Raw genomic sequence first — 21112 nt, 5'->3', positions numbered from 1 at the left:
CTGGCTGAACTGTGGCTATCCACTGAAAATGCCATCAACAGACATTTAAATGTGAACCCAGTATATGCAGGCTTGAAAAAATGAACATGCACATAATAAATAAGACTTTATGACCAACACCCTCTGAACCCCACCTCATTAACCCCTGCCCCCTTACATGCACCTACTCTCCCCTCCTTTTTGCTCTATTTTACCTTGGATTCCTATAAGTCTAATCATGTTCCTCTGATGACAATTCCTAGTAGAAGTCAAAAGCTTAGGAATAAAAAAATAAAATAAAAACTATTTTAAGATACTGTACATAATTAATTTTCTCCCTTGTGGATTTCCAGCTACAGTACATGCAATGAAAAAAACAAAGTGGCAACAATAATACTAATTAAGGGACAAAATAATGAAATTAATAAAACAAATATCCATCCATCCATTTTCCAACCCGCTGAATCCGAACACAGGGTCACGGGGGTCTGCTGGAGCCAATCCCAGCCAACACAGGGGACAAGGCAGGAACCAATCCCGGGCAGGGTGCCAACCCACCGCAGGACACACACAAACACACACACAGCACACACTAGGGCCAATTTAGAATCGCCAATCCACCTAACCTGCATGTCTTTGGACTGTGGAAGGAAACCGGAGCGCCCGGAGGAAACCCACGCAGACACGGGGAGAATATGCAAACTCCACACAGGGAGGGGCCGGGAAGCGAACCCGGGTCTCCTAACTGCGAGGCAGCTGCACCACCATGCCGCCCTAAAACAAATATCAACTGGTAAAATAATGATAAAACAACTTACATAAATAACATATACAATGACTAAAGTGCAAAAATGAAAACATCATAAAGACAACTTTTTTATGTTTGATGACAGAAGCAAAGCAGTTGTTGACAGGTTATGTCTTGCATTCATAAAAAATAGAGTTCTAAATGTAAACAATAACTAACTCTGCTTCCTGTTATACCTCTGAAGCCTTATTCTGTCTCTCTTTCCATAACAAGATGGCACCTTGGTCTCATCTTTGTCATCTAGCAACCTGGACCTGCCATTTGGAGGTTAAGTCTCACATACTCCCGTATATATACTGAGTTCCCTGCTCTCTGCTGCCCTAGTAGGTGTACTACTAATTTCTTTCCAAGCCTCTTTGGCGGTTTCTGGTTTTCTACAATGGTTTTCAGAAGTGTTGCTTCATTGTGGGTGTGCTTATTTCTATTTGTAGGATCAATCATTAACCTTTGCACCTGTCCAGCCCTGTGTGAGTTGGCCACCCCATCATAGTAATGGTCCCAGGAGTACAGGTACAGGTCAAGTCAAGTAGCTTTTTATTGTTATTTCAACCAAATCCTGTTACAGTCTTTTGAGGCTGATGATCCTGACATTTCTGGTGCTCCTCAGCTTTATTTTAAATCATCACTTTTAATATAATTAAAGTTGTATAGTTGCATCTGTCCCTCATATGATGGAAACTGCTGGGCTAAATTAGTAGAAACTGTTTTAACTATAGCACTATTTGAAATAGTTGAAGCACTGGGTTATGTGGCAAGTGAACATGTGCTGTCCTGCTTAGCTTATTTGGGTGAATCTGGTTAAATAATCAACAGGCCCTGTGGAAAGTGGAGTAGGGGAGGGGGATTCAAAAAGGGAAGTTGCCCCCTCAACTAAATTGTCTTGTCCCCTAATTTTGAACAACAGGATTTTTGAACACTTTCACTTACTTAACTTGTGGCACATTAATTCAATGCAGTGTTACCAATCATTTGTCCAGTTCACACAAACTCCAAATCTGATCCTTATTAAAACACACCAAGAAGTAGTAAGATATTCGCAGTAATATCTCAACATTGGTGTATCAGTGCTTACCAGTGATTTTATTTTTGCTTTGAATCTGTATTGCTTGCTTAGTAATTCAAGTAAGCATCAGTTCAAAGTATATTAGGATATTCAACTTATAGCGTGTTTATCATGCATTAAAACGTCTGTGGTGATGCTGACATATGATGAAATATGTAGGTGAGAATCTGCAGGAAGATGGAGCCATGCTTGTCATATTAGCATAAAAGAGCTACACTGAAGAGTTTAGTACATTTGACTGGAGAAGAATATAAATGAGAAGACAGGATCAAGTACTTCACCAAGTACAGTATCTCCTAAGGCCAGAGCCAGCTCTAACATTTTTGCTGCCCCAGACAAAGCTGTAAATGGTGCCCCATAACCCCCTTTTGCTTTGAGTAGAATTATTACTTAATTATTCTATTACTAGAACTCTACATACAAACAGGGGAAACCTGGAGAAACAAAAGAGGAGCCAGGACTGGAGAGAGCAAAATTGTGGATTGACAATTGTCGAGGCAGATGTTTGATTACATTGTGATAGCAATGTCTGTTTACAAAATAGTCTCAGAAAAATACACTCATGAGGAGTGGCATTTCAGAAAACACATGGAGCTGGACTACATTAGCAGGCTTTATTTATTTATATTTTGCATTTAACATTTCTCTAAAGAAAAACAAAACAAACTTGCCTTTAGGTCTCTGTTTAAACTGCCAGCCATATAGGTAGTTTACGATGGTGGTGACAGTCTAGTTATAATCTTTTCAAAGTAGCTGCATAAACATATACATTTTATTTAGATTACTGAAAATAATTGACAAGCTTAATCTAATCACAAAATTCAATAAAATTAAAGCATGATGATTACTTTTCAACATCCATCCATCCATCCATTTTCCAACCCGCTGAATCCGAACACAGGGTCACGGGGGTCTGCTGGAGCCAATCCCAGCCAACACAGGGCACAAGGCAGGAACCAATCCTGGGCAGGGTGCCAACCCACCGCAGGACAACCTTTCAACATTTACCCATGATTCTGATTTACTGAATCCTTGCTGATGTTTGCAGATAATGCAATATAATTGCCATTTCAATGCACAACTTCACAACATTTTTCCAGGGACAGGCAGACTATGAAGAACTATTTTTTGTGTGTCAAAACTGAATCTTATAGATAGTGGTGATCAATGGAGAATGATGTTTGCCAGGTTTTAATGTAAGTGCATTTGTGAGATCGATCAGTCAGTCAGTCATTTTCCAAACCGCTAACACAGGGTCACGGGGGTCTGCTGGAGCCAATCCCAGCCAACACAGGGCGCAAGGCAGGAACAAATCCTGGGCAGGGTGCCAGCCCACCGCAGGACACACACACACACACTAGGGACAATTTTACGATCGCCAATGCACCTAACCTGCATGTCTTTGGACTGTGGGAGGAAACTGGAGCACCCGGAGGAAACCCACGCAGACACGAGGAGAACATGCATACTCCACGCAGGGAGGACCCGGGAAGTGAACCCAGGTCTCCTTACTACGAGGCAGCAACGCTACCACTGCGCCACCATGCTGTCCTTTTGTGAGATCATCATAGTTTAATTTAAATCAGCCTTTAGCAGTGTAGTTAAGAGCTGTAGTCTTGTTGCTGTTTTTTATTGTTTTATTTTACCGTGTCTCATGTCACTTCACTTTGAGGATTATTATCATCATCATCATCATTATCGTGTGACGATACAGGTTCGCTCCAGGTTGTGCAGTGAGGCACAACAAATGGAGCAAGGGGATGGTGTAAAAGTGTCAAATGCTTTTATTAAAACCAACAAAACAGTGTCCAAATAAATAGCGCAGTTTCTATCAAAAATCTTCAATAAATAAATAATCCATAAAAACAAGTGAAATAGTGGAGGTTAAAAAAAATAGAAAAAAAACCAATCCTTTAAAATGAGGTTAAAACAACGGTTGGAAGCAGTCCTTTAAAAACACAAAGCCCGGAGTCTTCTTTTTACCCCCGGCTCCCCTGCTTCTCCCATCGGGCTTTGCAACAGGACAGTTGCCCTACCTGCAGCTGACCTTCTTCCCACTCGACTGATCTGGACGCTTCCCGATCCCTGGCTTCGGTTTAGCACTCTCCATGCGGAGACTTAGGTTCCCCAATGGCCAGGATGCTCACGCTGGGGAATCCATCTCCCAAGCCTCACGACTCCCGTTGTCTTCCACAGCGAGCCATCCTTCTAACTGGTCACTCCCACTCCTCACAGAATGCTCAGCAGGAGCGACCACAATCAACTGCCCTAGGTGTCGGCCAAACACCTCGCTAGGGATCAACTGTCCAGCTGCCTGCGAGCCTGCGCTCACTCGCTCTCTCTCGCTCTCTCTCTCACACACACCGGCTTTTGCCACACTGCTTCCTGCTTTCTTCCTCTGTAACCTCCGTCTTTCTTTTCTTTGATTTTACCCCGCTGGCCGCCTCGTGCTTCTATTTAATTACGGGGACGTGGATCAGCTGTGGCAATCAGCAGCTCCCGGGAACAATTACGGATGTGGATGACTCCTCATCTGTGCACTTAAGCGAGAATCGCCCGCATCACGAATCACCCCGGGAACCGATCCGCCACTCTTACCACGCCCCCTCACTATGCCGCGAGTGCAGCGATTATTTATTTTAAAAGTGGCCTTTTTGACATGAGCCGTGGACCCGTTATACCACATATCGTTGCCTTGTTATTGTTGGATTATTATCTGTGTTATAATATAAATAATAAACAATATAAATGGATAGTTGTTCCTAAGAGTGTTCCTAAGTCAGATTCTCAATTCTTTCAAAAAATGCCAACCCCCCCAAGATTTTGCCACCATAGGTGACTGCCTAGGTAGCCTAAATGGTAGAGCCAGGGCTTCTAAAAGCTGACATTGGGAGTTAGATTCTCCATCAGAAAAGACCTAGTTAACAGCCCTTCCTCCACTACATGTTGGATTGTTTTAATAGATGGATAGATAGATAGATAGATACTTTATTAATCCCAATGGGAAATTCACATTCTTCAGCAGCAGCATACTGATACAATAAATAATATTAAATTAAAGAATGATAATAATACAGGTGAAAAAAACAGACAATAACTATGTATAATGTTAAATATTAACGTTTACCCCCCCTGGTGGAATAGTTTGGGGGAGGAACGATCTCCTCAATCTGTCTGTGGAGCAGGACAGTGACAGCAGTCTGTCACTGAAGCTGCTCTTCCTGTCTGGTTAAATGTTAAATGTTAAATCTATTCAGTAAGGTGAAAATTGGAGGAAGGCAAACAAATTACCATATTATATTTTATTTCAAGAAATGTTTTAAAAAGCTTGATAAAATATCAATTCATTAAATATGAATTTGACTTAATTTATAATACCATATTTTAGTATGGAGTTTATATTGTTACTGTGCTGCTTGTTGGACTAAAAGTGAAAGTAAACTTTAACTTAGGTAGATGCAGCTGTTATGAATCAGAAGAACAAGCTTTATTTCAAAAACTAGGCCACAAAGCTATACGTGCGGTCTAGCAACAAATATCAGCCTTACCCAAAAAGTAGGATTTGTGGCCTGTATAAGTACAACAAAAAGGGGTAAAAGACTTTAAATTCAAAATTCTAGAAAGAGAGAGAGGAACCTTAAAACCTCTGGCCCAAATGACAAAAACAAAGATTCTTTATATTTTAAAGATTTACTCACAAAGGATTTTCAAAAACAAATCAAGAATAAGGCAAAAATAAATTCAAAAAGGTATTACCAAACAAGACAATGCTAAGCAAGCATTAAGCAAGTCCATGATTCAATGTCAAAAGTTAGATAACAAAGCAAAAGATCAATATATAAAAAAATAATAAAGTCACTCACAAAAAACACTAATCACAATAAAAATGGGCATCCACAGTCGAAGCCTCCATTTCATGGATCATAAATAGCACTGTTACGTTATGCTTCTCTCTTAGGCTCTTTAAAAAGAGGACAAAGAAGATGGCTAATAGAATACACATTAACACAATAATTAGTTAACCAAAGCAAATAATATGAAAATAACAAATGACAGACATTAACAAAAGCATTAAAATAGAATAATAGCCACAAACGATTAACAAACTGAGACCAGAGGCAAAGTCTGGTTTAAATTGTAACAGTAGCAGTTCAGTTTCAACCAAACTATTTCTGCCCGATAAGAATTTCAAATGCCTTCTTGCATATTTTATTCTATATGTCTATAGATATAAAGCTATCTGTCCCTGATTGATTCATTCATTGACTGACAATAATTTCTCAGTGTTTTGCAGACAAACTAAGTAATAACTGTTTTCGAATAATGTCTTGTGGTCCCATTTTCAAGCTCCCCAAAAAAAGTTAATTTAATACTAAAGAAAATTGGACAAAACTACAAAGGTGGGTCACATTTGGTAGCTGGAAAGAGTTATTCTGCATTTTAGAATGGCCAAGTCAGATTCCTGACCCCTATGAAGAAATAGACTAAAGTACTTCTTAAATACAGTGATCAGGGTTAATGTTTAAACATTTGCTTAATAACGGTATGATTTTGGATAGTTTTTTGTTAAATTATACTGTGTTTGTATATGGTGTTTTTGGCATAAAGATTCTGGTAGGACCATAGCAGAATTGTCCATTATGTTTATAGACTTATTAAAGATTGACATTAACTTACCTAACTAATTATATCTGTCCCTGTTTTGCTTATGACTAGTGAGATGTGCACGATTCATGTCACAAACATCTATCAAACAATACAATCCTATTCTGTCTCAGTTATAATAATAATAATAATAATTCATTACATTTATATAGCGCTTTTCTCAGTACTCAAAGCTCTAGTTGGCATCAGATCATTGTGATAACCTTTGACATCATTTGACAGAACACAGCAATACAGATTTAAACATTAAGTGAACCAAGAACCTTGTTAGTTAACCTTGCAACTAACCACTACCCAGGAAAATATATTAACTAAGAACTGTATAAAATAAGTACATTTTATGTTAGGTAGAATGCACAGTAGTGGCTGAGCAATCATTTAGTCTTGGAATCCCTGCAGATTTCTTTTTTCTTCAGATTAATTGTTTTTTCTGTCCTTCTAGTCATCTGACCTTATCATCATATTTATCGGTAGAAACTTACAATATGATGTTGTATATAAGGATGCAACTTTTCTACTAATTATATGTCTTATAAGCTCGTATGGAAGTATTTTTTGTTATATTCATTATTCTTACCTAATTTAATTGTTCTTCTTGTAACTATCTCTTGGACATCCTGTAAACCACTATGAGCTACATTCTGTATATGAAAATGTGCTAAACAAAAAAATCCAGTTGTAAATTGAAATAGCAGCACCTCAAAGTTAGAATTGAATAGCGTAGAGGTGGAAAAGAAAAGTCATGAAACAAAGTACTGTTCTGTCAGAGTGACTTGGATGGCAGGCTACTAAGGCAATTTTAAAAGACACAGGGAGAAGAAACATAAGCAGATACATAAAAAAAACAAAGCAGCAAATCCTAAACAAAAGCAAACATCAGAGTAAAGAAAATACAGAAAGATGCGGAGCCCTAATAATCAGTAACTATCAATGATATATCAAAAGTCTTTATTTAGTTATACTTAAGCTTGGACACAGTTTCTAGAGTAATGCTGGGTTAAATAGCATCAGGCTAGTGACATCTCTCTTTGCAACCTCTGGGAAACAAGACCATGGCAATGGGCGCCATTGTCCCTAAAACTGTTTCACAAACTTGCAGAACCAGTAAAAATCCAAAATGACAATGTGATATAAAAAAAGCATAATGATAAAATATTTAATTAACCTGAAACAAAAAGCAAACTTAAAACTTAAATGAAAAGTAAATCCAGAGTGACTTTATGAATCTGGAAAAAAAATTTATAGGACCAGAGAAAAATTACTGCAGTAAGAAAAAAATGAACAAAGATTCACATATCATAACAGGAATGAACACAAACGCTACACACAGTGCACAACTCTGAGACTGTATAGTAGAAGTGCTAACCGCTATAGGTCAGTTGCAATGTGCTGTCAGCTCCAGATGATCCTGTGCTGATCTGGTCTTAGTATGTATTTTTGATAACAAGGCTAGCTTTCATGTTTAGCACTATTGCAGTGTGCCCCAGCAGCTGAAGACTAGCAGCGGACCAAGATGAAGACTAAGTGCAGCTGCATTTTGTTCTTGGAGTTGGAGAAGAGGAACAAAGTTGCATACTTCCTAAGACTAACTCGTGTGCAGGTTTAATGGACAAAAAATCTTGGGCAATGTTGCAAAAAGAATACCATATGGATCAGACAGACTGTTATGAACAAGAAAAAGCACTGCTATGCCATTAAAAACTATATTTTATATTTAGATTTGAACTGAAATATAACATGATATGAATCACATATATTTAACTCAATGCCACCAAGAAACGATAAGCTATGCATGGAAATATGAATACTGTGTAATATAAGAAATAGAAAAATATGAATCAACATAAATTTAGCTATTAATATTCAATAAAAACACAGAGAGTCAGTGTCTCCAATTAAGAAGTCACTTGGCTGGTGGTTCAAAAAGTGTGCAGCCCAGCAAACAGCTAAAGTAACAGTAGCATTAGGTTTTGACTCCTTGTTGTTTACTAGATAACTTACCATACATTTAAAACAATCAAATTCCTTAAATTACTATACTGAATCCTAACACTTCTGTTGTTAATAAAATGAACATCTCTCATTTTAATTTTACTAAACAAATTGGATTTACAATTTTGAGTTATATTTTTTAATTACATTAAGATTGTTGCTGTGTCTGTTTGGGTAAGAGGGAAGAAGCTCAGGCTAGATGTTCAGGTGGTTATGTAGCAGAGGAAGATGAATAAATGTTAAGATGTATAGAAAATGAAACCATTTTTGTATTTATGACTTCAGTATATCTGGTCTTTCATTAAAAGAACTCAGAATTATCTAGCTCTGCTGCCTCAAGCACAGATTCACAGGGTAATTGGGCTCATCCTAACAGTCCTATGAGCAAAGCACAAGTTATAACTCCAGAAGCCTGCCAGTTGACAGCCACCACATAAACAATCAGCAAGGTTTTTAAATATTCCTAAATGATTATTCAATAACATCCCAGATAACCTTCTGGGAAAGGATTAAAACTTTCCATTTTAACATTGTGATAATGTTACCAGTAACATTTCAGTAATCTAGATGTAACCTTCAGATAATGTTGCAATGACGTTAAATCATTGAATTCGGAATTGGAAGATGCTTCTAGTTTCTTCCATGATGTATTTATTTGAAGTGATGTAGACGTATCTTAGGTGTACTCCAGATGTGGTATGAGATCTCTCACACCATGTATTATACAGAGCTTGTGCTCTACTGTGAAGTTTACGCTGCAATGAGACTTTCTTTACTACCAATTATTGTCTCATGTACACTGCAACTGACCTTATTTGACTGGGTGTTTGCTGGATAGCGTGAGACTGGCAAACAATTAAAAAATCAATTTTCTTCTTACCCGATCTTTCTAAATCAGGACCTGGTGCTTCTTTGAAATAGGGGCATCATTCTTCTGTGTTCTTTTCCTTAGAGTGAAAGCAGCGCAAGGATTTCTAAATGGCTTTTTCAAATTCACAACTGTCAGATGGTTGTGCTCAGTTGCATGCGAAAATCAAGATGCTTGTTGCACTCCTGATATTTGTCTGCTTTTGTGGCTACCTTTAAGAAATCAAGTGTTACTGGATTTTTCATACCTCTTCATTGGATTCTGCCAAATTGCCTTAATGGGGAAAAGCTCATAACAGGAGTGCATGATTGAAAAAAATGCTATCCTCATTTTAATACTGAAAATAAGGGGTGTTAGACAAATTGAAAGATTCAGGTGGCACATGCGTGCACACACATGCACACACACACAACAACAACAACAAAAACATTTATTTATATAGCACAATTTCATACAAACAACGTAGCTCAAAGTACTTTACAAGATGACAAAAAGGAAGTTACATGAAACAAAAAACAAATAAGCTTAAGCAGTAATATTAAAAAGTAAGTAACAAAGAAAATGGTAAGATGAGATGGCCCGGAGGACAGAAAAAAACAAAACAAACAAAAAAAAAAAAAACAAAATCTGGAAGGATTCCAAAGTCAAAAAGACCACCCAGCCTCCACTGGGCATTCTACCTAAAATTAATGTTCTTAAATCAGTCCTCTTGGTTTACAAGCTTTACATGATAGTATTTGATGATGTTGGTCTTCTGGACAGTTGGAACACGCACCTTCAATCCATTAAAACAAGGTGCTGCATTGTGCCTTGGTCAGGTGGTGGTAGTGGTGCTGCAGATCACCACCACATAAGAACCAGAAAAGACAGCAGAGAATAGTAAAAATTAATACGGATTGCGGATCCCTGAAGAATGTAATTCTATGCCCATATAGTCTATCTGGAATTCAACTATGTATTGTAGCTATGACAACGCCATATTAAAATAATGGGATTTTAGCAGTTTTTTTTAAATGATCCATGGTACTATCCTGGCAAATTTCTATTGGTAAAGTATTCCAGATTTTGGGTGCATAACAGCAAAACACCAGCTCACCACTTATTTTAAGTTTAGCTCTTGGAATTATAAGCAGAGCTCTATTTGAAGATCTAAGGTTACGACCTGGAGTGTAGGGGGACAGGCATTCCAAAATACAGGACAGAACAAGATTATTGAAGGCTTTGTAAACCATTAATAGTATGTTAAAGTCAATTCTAAATGACAAGGATAGCCACTGTAACAATGCTAAAACTGGTGAGATGTGCAGAAATGTATTTTTCCTAGTTAAGATTCTGGCTGCTGCATTCTGCACTAATTGCAACCAATTGATGTCTTTCTTAGGTAGTCCTATTAGGAGTGCATTACAGTAATCTAGTCAAATAAAAACAAAAGTGAGAAATAATTTTTATAAGATTTATGTACTTGAGAAATCAATTTCCCCAATCAGTTATGCCAAGATTCAGAAAGGCATTTTTTTTAGGTCTTCAGTACAGAGACGTGTTAAACGATGAGGGACTTGAAGAAAAGTTGAATAAAATTGAGAAAGTTGCATGGCAGAGCCTCAAAAATGTCTGCACAAACGTTTTGGGAAACTGTAAGGCATAGAATGGTCTTGAAACGGTGAGTGCCAAACAATAGGATGCAATTTGTCATTGAAGATTACTGGACTGGAGCAATCCAGGTCTCAGGTAATAGAAGGGTATATAGACAAAGCTAACGCACTGAACACATTTTTAATTGATTTTCACTCCCACTGACATCTTCTTCCAGTGACCAGTCTTCCCACACCATCCCTACTACAACAACAACAACAACTTCTACCATGTCAACTGGGATGGTCAGTATGCACTGTACATAACTAAAGACCAAGTAAGAAGAAAACTGACTAAACTAAACACAGAAAAACTGTAGGACCAGATGAAGGACGTCATCAGGTTCTTAAGGCCTGTGCTGACCAACTTTGTGGTGTCTGCTGTCACCTGTTCAGTCTGTCCCTAAGGCTGCAGAAAGTGCCACTGCTGTGGAGAAAAAATCTTGCATTGTTCCTGTTCCAAAGAAGGCAGGCACCTCTTCACCTAATGACTATAGACCAGTGGTATTAACATTTCATATCATGAACACCTTTGAGATACTGATTCTGGACTATAGGAGCTCTCTTTTGGTAGACCACCTGGACCCACTGCAGTTTGCTCATGGGACAAAGATTGGAGTGGAGGTTGCATCTATTCCACAAGGCTTTTTCTCACCTGGACAATTCTGGCAGCACTACATTTCTTTAATGTGGGACATGACATCCTCCACATCTTCTATAACTCTGTGATGGCCAGTGCAATTTTCTACCCTGTGGTGTGCTGGGCTTGTAACATCACTTCAAGAGAGGCCCGCCAAATTAACAAGCTAATTAAAAGGGGAGACTCAGTCATGGGACACACTGTGGACCCCCTGGAGGTAGCAGTGAAGGAGAGAATTAAAACAAAACTGAGTGCCATTGTAAACAAAGCTTCACATCCTCTCTCTGACACACTAACATTGAAGAATTTCACCCAACAAATTATTCAGCAGGATTGTGTCAAGAAACTCTATGGGGGCTCCTTTATACCAACAGCAATATACCTGCATAACGCCTCATTGGGATATGACAACCAAGTCAGAAGTTTTATTTTCTTTCTTTTTAAAATGTTCTTCCTTTTTAGTTATTCTGGTGTTGGATCAGAGTGTAGTGTGTGTGTGTGTATATATATACATATATATATATATATATATATAGAGAGAGAGAGAGAGAGAGATTTGTAAATATGTAAATAGCCCTGTGTTGGCTGGGATTGGCTCCAGCAGACCCCCGTGACCCTGTGTTCGGATTCAGCGGGTTGGACAATGGATGGATGGATGGATATATATATCCATATATCCATATATATATATATATATATATACCTGTATCTATACTAATAAAAGGCAAAGCCCTCACTGACTGACTGACTCACTGACTGACTGACTCACTCATCAATAATTGTCCAACTTCCCGTGTAGCTGGAAGGCTGAAATTTGGCAGGCTCATTCCTTACAGCTTACTTACAAAAGTTAGGCAGGTTTCATTTCGAAATTCTACGCGTAATGGTCATAACTGGAACCTGTTTTTTGTCCACATACTCTAATGGAGGAGGCGGAGTCACGTATCGCGTCATCACGTATTACGCCTCCTACGTAATCACGTGAAGTGAAAACAAGGAAGAGATTTACAGCACGAGTCAAACGCGGGAACGAAGGTAAATGACGTTAATTGTTGAGTGTCTTTTAATACTGTGTAATTGTTGAGTGTCTTTTAATACTGTGTAAGCATACATATTAACAGATGTGCAATTAAACGTGTGCATTTACGGGGTGATTTCTCAGGTTTAAAGCTCGAAGTGATCACTCGAGTGAAGGCTTCACAAAAAAACAGATCCTTAACAATCTGTTATTGGTATATTTTACCTCAATTTTAAAAGGTTTTCTTTTCTTCTTAATAAAAATTTAAAAGCAGGACTTCGCCGGTGCGAAGCGCGGGGATTTGAGCGACTGACGCATACAGACATATTCATGAGTGCAGGTACTTCGGAAAGAAAGCACCGTGTAAACCTAAAGTTTAAATTAAGTTCATAGACCTACAAAAGGTTGCCATTGATTTGAGGCAAGATTGCTTTTCTCCTGTACAACTATACGTTGCATTCTTAACACTAAGCTTGCACAGCTTGGTCATATTCCAACCGGAGTGCTGAACTGACAACGTGGTATACAAACAGAACAATCGTAAAAACAGGATTAAATAAAAAGGCTGCTTCCGTTGGCAAAGCAACGAAAAAGGAAGACCTTATATGGCATTCATTTATAAAATAGCGGAGAGGCTGTGTGAACTCAGCTTCACAAAAAAACAGATCCTTAGCAAATTGTTATTGGTATATTTTCCTTCAATTTAAAAAGGTTTTCTTTTCTTCTTAATAAAAATTTAAAAGCAGTACTTCGCCGGTGTGAAGCGCGGGGATTTCAGCGACTGACGCATACAAATATATTCATGAGTGCAGGTACTATGGAAACAGAGCACCGTGTAAACCTAAAGTTTAAGTTAAGTTCATAGACCTACAAAAGGTTGCCATTGATTTGAGGCAAGATTGCTTTTCTCCTGTACAACTATACGTTGCATTCTTAACAGTAAGCTTGCACGGCTTGGTCATATTCCAACTGGAGTGCTGAACTGACAACGTGGTATACAAACAGAACAATCGTAAAAACAGCAGAGAGGCTGTGTGAAGTCAGCTTCACAAAAAAACAGATCCTTAACAAATTGTTATTGGTATATTTTCACTCAATTTAAAAAGGTTTTCTTCTTAATAAAAATTTAAAAGCAGTACTTCACCGCTGCGAAGCATGGGGATGTATATATAGATAGATATAGATATATATATACATAGATATAGATATATAGATAGATATAGATAGATATAGATATATAGATAGATATATAGATATATATATATATATATAGATATATATATAGATAGATATAGATATATATATAGATATATATATATATATATAGATAGATATATATATAGATAGATATAGATAGATAGATAGAGATAGATAGATAGATATATATGTGTATATATATGTAGATATGTAAATATGTATATGTATATATATATATGTGTCTGTATGTGTATATATATATTTATATATATATATATATGTGTGTATGTATGAATGTGTGTATATGTATGTGTATATATATGTTGATATATGTATACAGTAATCCCTCGCTACTTCGCGGTTCACTTTTCACGGATTCACGACTTCGCGGATTTTATATGTAAGCATATCTAAATACATAACGCGGATTTTTCGCTGCTTCACGGGTTTCTGCGGACAATGGGTCTTTTTACTTGCTTCCTCAGTTGGTTTGCCCAGTTGATTTCATACAAGAGATGCTATTGGCGGATGGCAGAGAAGCTACCCAATCAGAGCACGCAGTTAAGTTCCTGTGTGCTGCTGATTGGCTCAGCGACGGAGTGTTGCATTAACCAGGAAGTCTCATCTCACTCATTCATCATTAACGTGCTAATGCTTCAGGGGCCGTGTCCAAGCACCAACAGAAGATGCAAATGATTGCAGAAAAGGTAAAAGTTTTGGATATATTGAAGGAAGGGAACAGCTACACCGCTGCAGGACATCGATTCTTTTTATTTAAAAAGGAGGAAAAGCATATAAGATCTACAGCCGCAGTGTCCTTTAACCAGGGTGCAAAACGAGTTGCAAGTGGACGTGATAAGGCAGTAGTCTGGATGGAATCTGCTTTAGGAATCTTTGCAACAAGGTCGACGACGGTCATGACCGCCTACAAGCTGCTACGTGTACTTCGCTATACAGTAAGTGTAAACTTATCTACCGATTTCATATGGCTTAGCAGTTGTCCCTGTTTTTAATAGAGTAAATGGTGGGTTGTAAACAATACAGGGAGGGTTTAAAAAGTCCAAATACACGTTAAATAATTAAATAAATATAGTGTCCCTACTTCGCGGAAATTCAGTTATCGCGGTCGGCCTTGGAACCTATCTCCCGCGATAAGTGAGGGATTACTGTATATTTGTGGATGTGTATATATATATATATATATATATATGTATATATGTAGATATGTGTATATGTATATATATATATGTATATATGTAGATATGTATATATAAGTATATATGTTTATGTATATATATGTTTACATAACCTCTTTAACACACTACTTCTCCGCTGCGAAGCGCGGGTATTTTGCTAGTATATATATATATATATATATATATATATATATATATATATATATATATATATAGTAACAAGGCGCTATATAACGCCCAACCCGGCACAGACTGACGCAGAGGCACGTGTAAAATAAACAGACTTTTTATTTCTCTTCAGCCGTGGGGCACGCCTTCCCCATGTCCCACAGGCCTAACACAGTCCCACAAAGCACTTAAATAACACATCAACAACTCTCCACCTTGCACCACCACTCCTTCCAGGAAACCTCATCCTCTTCCTCCCGATTCTGGCTCCTTGAGTGGTGGTGGCTGGCCCTTTTTATAGCCCACCCGGAAGCGTTCCAGGTGCTTGACCACCTGGTCCTAATTGCACTTCCGGGTGGGGCTGAAGATTCGACCAGCTGGGCTGTTGCATCCAGACAGCTCCCCCTAGTGGCCACCCCAGCCCCCAACCAGGCTGCGGAGGACTCCATCTTCCATGGAGCCCTGTGGGAGGTTGGGGAATCACCGGCCGCCAGGGAGGCTGCCACCAAGCGTCCCGGGGGAGGTATTGGACTTCCCATGGATGCTCCCCTGGAACATAAGCAGCAGGGGTGTCCTGGCCGGGCATGGGACCCGACCGTTCGTCACAATATATATATATATATATACAGTATATATGTATTTATTCAATTAAAGAGCTCCTGTAAAAAGCCAAATTTCCCTCTGGGGACAAATAAAGTTCTATAATGTAAAAAGATTAATTTCTTGGACTCTTACTTGGAACTTTTTCTCTTGAAAATCTTGGTACAGTATGTGATTGAGTTTGGTTTGCCATGAGTTTGGTGAAATCACTGACATGTTCATGAACTTCTCCGATCTCCACAAAATGCATTGAAGTCAATGGGGAAGGAGGAACTGAAATAGTTTTGAGTGGATTACATTAGTGGAATAATCTTTTAAGTGTCCCTGTGGTTTAGAGGAATATTTGCCAATGATGCTGTATTGATTATTGTGGCCAAAAATGTGATCCAAGCTGTGAGTATAAACCCAAAACAGTCAGTAATTATCCAGCCCGCTGTAACCTAACACAGGGTCACAGGGGTCTGCTGGAGGCAATCCCAGCCAACACAAAGCGCAAGGCAGGAACAAATCTCTGGAAGAGCGCCAGTCCACCGCAGGGCACACACACACCAAGCACCCACTAGGGACAATTTACTATCGCCAATGTACCTAACCTGCATGTCTTTGGACTGTGGGAGGAAACCCACGCAGACACTGGGAGAACATGCAAACTCCACGCAGGGAGGACCCGGGAAGCAAACCCAGGTCTCCTTACTGCGAGGCAGCAGTGCTACCACTGTGCCGCTCAACCTAAAACACTGCAGGGCAAATGCAACTATGCCCAACACTCAGAAACAGGCTTGCAGTACCCAGCACAAATACAGTTTCACATACTAGAAAAAGCAATTTTTTTTAAATAAGAAATTACGTTGAGTACTGTACTGTATATGATACAAAATAAGAAAAAAGTGCCTAGGAAGACAAAGTTTAGGGTTGTTCTAAACATGTTAATAATAAGTTAAACTACTGAGGGAAGCTTATTACTTATTTTTTTTGTAACATAAGATGGAGTTATGCTTCACTGGCCCTTAATACAAAAATGCAATTGGTCCTTCTCTGTTTTATGCTGTAAATGATGATCAAATTTTAGGCACCATTCATGTAGGAATCTAGAAAATTCCACAGGCCTCCAAAGTAAGTGCCTGGAATGCCTTCTGCTCAGAAAAATAGGGAGGAGGTCATGGAGGATTTGATATTGCGGGTAGCCCAAAGTCCCAGCTAACAAGATATGGAACAAGTTAATCATTTTAAAAACGAGGACTGACAGGATACCACTCAGGAACCCCCAGGCAGTGATGTGGCATCCCACAATCCCATGCTGGAAGAAATTAAACTGTGTTGTCGGTTCAGCAGTGCATGGATGCCAGGAGTCACCATAGGAAATTTTAGCAAAAGTGGAGCCATCTCTGATCTTCATTCTGTAGCTTGGCTGGAAGTAAAAATGGCAGTGAACTTAAAACTACTGCACCTTAGACCATAATGTTCATTGAGCTTTGTTTGTTGTAATGTACTGTTGATAAAAAGAAAGACCACAACTGAGAATGAGAGTGAGAGATAAAGATGAGAGAAGAGAGTGTTTTAGGTACTTCAGAGGTGGGCAAGTAGGCAAATCACCCCACCTGGCAGACAGGGGACCAAAACCTCTGAATGCTGAACCAGATAGGACAATTTTTTGATGTTTTCTGTTGGTCTATTAAGTATTTTTATTCTCCTTGGTTTTTGTCTATTCCTGCAGACTGTTAACAAAGACTTTTAAACTTCTGTGCATTTTCTTTGGGTGTGGATGGCTGACATGATGTCTCCCTCCTGTCTCATTATCAGTAAATGACTAAACTGTGCTCAGATAGTATCAGATTGATTTCACATCTTTAATCAATGAAGCTGAAATTCAATTTTGGAATATAAGAAGTGGGGCGGCACGGTGGCGCAGTGGGTAGCGCTGCTGCCTCGCAGTTGGGAGACCTGGGGACCTGGGTTCGCTTCCCGGGTCCTCCCTGCGTGGAGTTTGCATGTTCTCCCCGTGTCTGCGTGGGTTTCCTCCGGGCGCTCCGGTTTCCTCCCACAGTCCAAAGACATGCTGGTTAGGTGGATTGGCGATTCTAAATTGGCCCTAGTGTGTGCTTGGTGTGTGGGTGTGTTTGTGTGTGTCCTGCGGTGGGTTGGCACCCTGCCCGGGATTGGTTCCTGCCTTGTGCCCTGTGTTGGCTGGGATTGGCTCCAGCAGACCCCCGTGACCCTGTGTTCGGATTCAGCGGGTTGGAAAATGGATGGATGGATGGAATATAAGAAGTTAAAGAAACAAAAGCACAGTCACCAAAAGGAAACAATGATTAATTGGTGTTTTGATTGAATTTACTTAAATCATTACAATATTTATGCAGTCTCTTTTTTATTAAGTATCTAAAGTAAGAGAGGAATCCACCATCATGTTAGAGTGCAACAAACAAATAATTTTCAAAGGAATCAGTAAAATGCCTCGTGTCACCACAAGTAATTAAAATTTCAAATAAAAGTAATGAAGCAAGTAAGTTCACAATCAGACTGAATAGACTGGTATTTACTCTGTAAAGTATAGTTAGAAGTACAGTATATATTAAACTCATTTAGCTCATTTAGCTTTGTGACACTTGCTCTCTGGAACTCTTTCTATGTAGGAGGTTTGTAGTGATCTGCTGTAGAAAGAGTCAGGTGATGAATGGATGACCCTGTAAAAACAGCTATGTGCATGACACTCATTATCTGGAATGATAAGTTTGGTTTTCTGTACAGAAGGTCTACAACACATAACATAAGGGGGGTAAAATCATGAAATACATCTATAATACATATTGACTAATACATATTTTATATATCATCTTTCATGGTATGCAATGCAATAAGCACTTTAATGGGCAATTAATAGCATTATTACAAAAATGAAAATACTACTGTATTTAAATAAACACAATTTATTTAAGAGGTCATACATAAAAATTAGATTTTTTTTTTTACAATTGGAGTACAAGCAGGCCATCAATAGTATAGAAACAACAATAACAAAAAAAAAACTGAAATTAACAACATTCAGAGATTAAAACGTTCCAATTTTCCTGTAGGGAACAGAAAATGGAAGTGCATTTTAATTGAACTTGATATGTGCAGCAAAATAAAGAAAATAAACTATTTGTGATTTAACTGAAGTGCCTAAAATGTCTGTTATTTCATGAAAAGGAGTGATTGCAACTTCTGTAAAAAAAAAAACTTCCATTACCTCCATTACACCCTTTCTAATGGGGGTTACTACTCTGTTGAGGTTTACCCAAACACATTCCAGATTATGAGAAGTGATAGTCTGCTTTCATCTTGAAGTGATTCTGATCACTTAATGAAACAGTTTCCAGATTATATTAAAAGATATTTTGTGTGCATCTTAAAGTGATTTTAATCCTCCTTATACAAATTGGTTATATTTGTAGTCTTTTTGTGAATGTTCTTTGGTTGCATATGTTACCTGTTTAAATATTTTTTGACACTTGCATTAAATAGATTAGAATAATTCCTGTTCATTAATTTTAATTTGGACTGTTAAATTGTTATAAGATTATTACTCATGTTTGCTTGAATTAGATTTTTTTATCTTTTTGTGTAAGACAAGTTAATTAATGTATTCATTTTTTAAGTGATAATTTCATTTAATTGGCTGATTGATAATGGGTTGATGATTCTTGATTTCTCCCAGGTGAAGTTAGACTAGTATGATAAATAATAGCTGAGCAGGAGGGCAGTAGAGGAGGGAAACAAAGACAGGGCTGTATGTGATAAGAGAAGGTGTTGCTGGGCTGTTTGAGAGCTTTTGTATTTTTGCTCACAGTTTTTAACTTTAAGGTTTCACCCATTGAAAGTTTATCTTTGGTTCAATTTGAAAACTGCACAGTCTTGGAGAGATAAATGTAAGTTTTTTTGGTAATTGATAAAAGGACTGGTGTAGGAGTGACCTGATGGAGGGAAATGGAGTGAAACCTGGCTTGAAGTTTCCAGGTTAAGTTAATTGCCTTGTGAAGTAGGAACCTGACAATGGGTTGTGGTGTAGGGTCCGAAAGATTGACAGTGGAGTATATGGGTTATGTTACATAGTGAAAAATCTGTGTGATATCTTGCATTATATTGCTTTCTGGTCTCTTTAGCTCAGTGCCGGATTAACCAATAGGCACATGTAGCATATGTTATGGGCCCCGCAATTTTTGGGGCCCCCCAAATGGTGGACCCAATATTTAATGAAAAAGTGTAGCATTGAAAAACTGGTCTTTAAAAATATTATCTTTACATTTTTAAACTGTAAATTTCTTACACAACAAAACTTTAGGGGCCCAACACATAAAATTTACATAAATATTTTATAAGATTCTTATTATAATCGAGAGTAAAATAATTTAGTCCGGTTTGAACTGTTCAGAATCTAAACTTCAGATGATGCAGACCAAAAGGGCCCCCAAATTTGAAATGTGCTACGGGCCCCCAAAGCTCTTAATCCAGCCCTGCTTTAGCTTATTCAACTGGAAAAATCTCGATCTGTTCATTATTACAAACTGGGGAAAAGATTACCTATTCAATTAAAAATCAGAAAAATAATAATTTGGAAAACTCCAAACTTTTCTGAATATAGCAACATTTTTTTTATTTTATATTTAAGCATGCATGCATATGCTCTGTTAACCCTCAAGGTGCTTCAGTAGCTCTCCTGGTGGGTTGGGTATATTGTTGAAGGTAAATTTGAATAAATATTTAAATTACTTATGACATGTTCACTTGTTCTGTAGTGTACTTTATTTTAATGTAATCTGACAAAATTAAAAATTGGAAACAATTTAGCAGAGTGGCTATCAAGAAGCCAATGGCAAACTTAAAGAAGTCACTGGAATTTTGGAAAGTAACCCATCACTCCCTGGATAGTGTAACTATTTTGCATGTTCTCCACAAGTCTGAGGCATGGAGTATATTAGCAAGACAAAATTCATTTCTCATGCAGAAAGTACATTATAGTCCACATATATGTTGCAGTGAAACACATTTAGTTCCACAAAATCATATGGGAAAAAATATCCTACAGTTTGTAGTTTGAAGAGACAATGATAGAATTTTGGTCTTGATTTTGAAAGATATTTTTGACACAAAGTCGACAGATCTCATTACACAAAGAATACAGGACCAAGTGTTCCAGGACATGCCTCTCTAATCCAAGCACATTAGAAAATGATAGATAGATTATTTAGAGAAATATGACAGTCTGTATAGTTTGACTTTCTGAAACTGAAATTTCTTATGGGACTGA

The sequence above is a fragment of the Erpetoichthys calabaricus genome, chromosome 11, assembly GCF_900747795.2.
Source record: "Erpetoichthys calabaricus chromosome 11, fErpCal1.3, whole genome shotgun sequence".
Taxonomy (NCBI): Eukaryota; Metazoa; Chordata; class Cladistia; order Polypteriformes; family Polypteridae; genus Erpetoichthys; species Erpetoichthys calabaricus.
The sequence above is the reverse complement of the archived record's forward strand: the minus strand, read 5'-3'. Positions refer to the sequence as shown.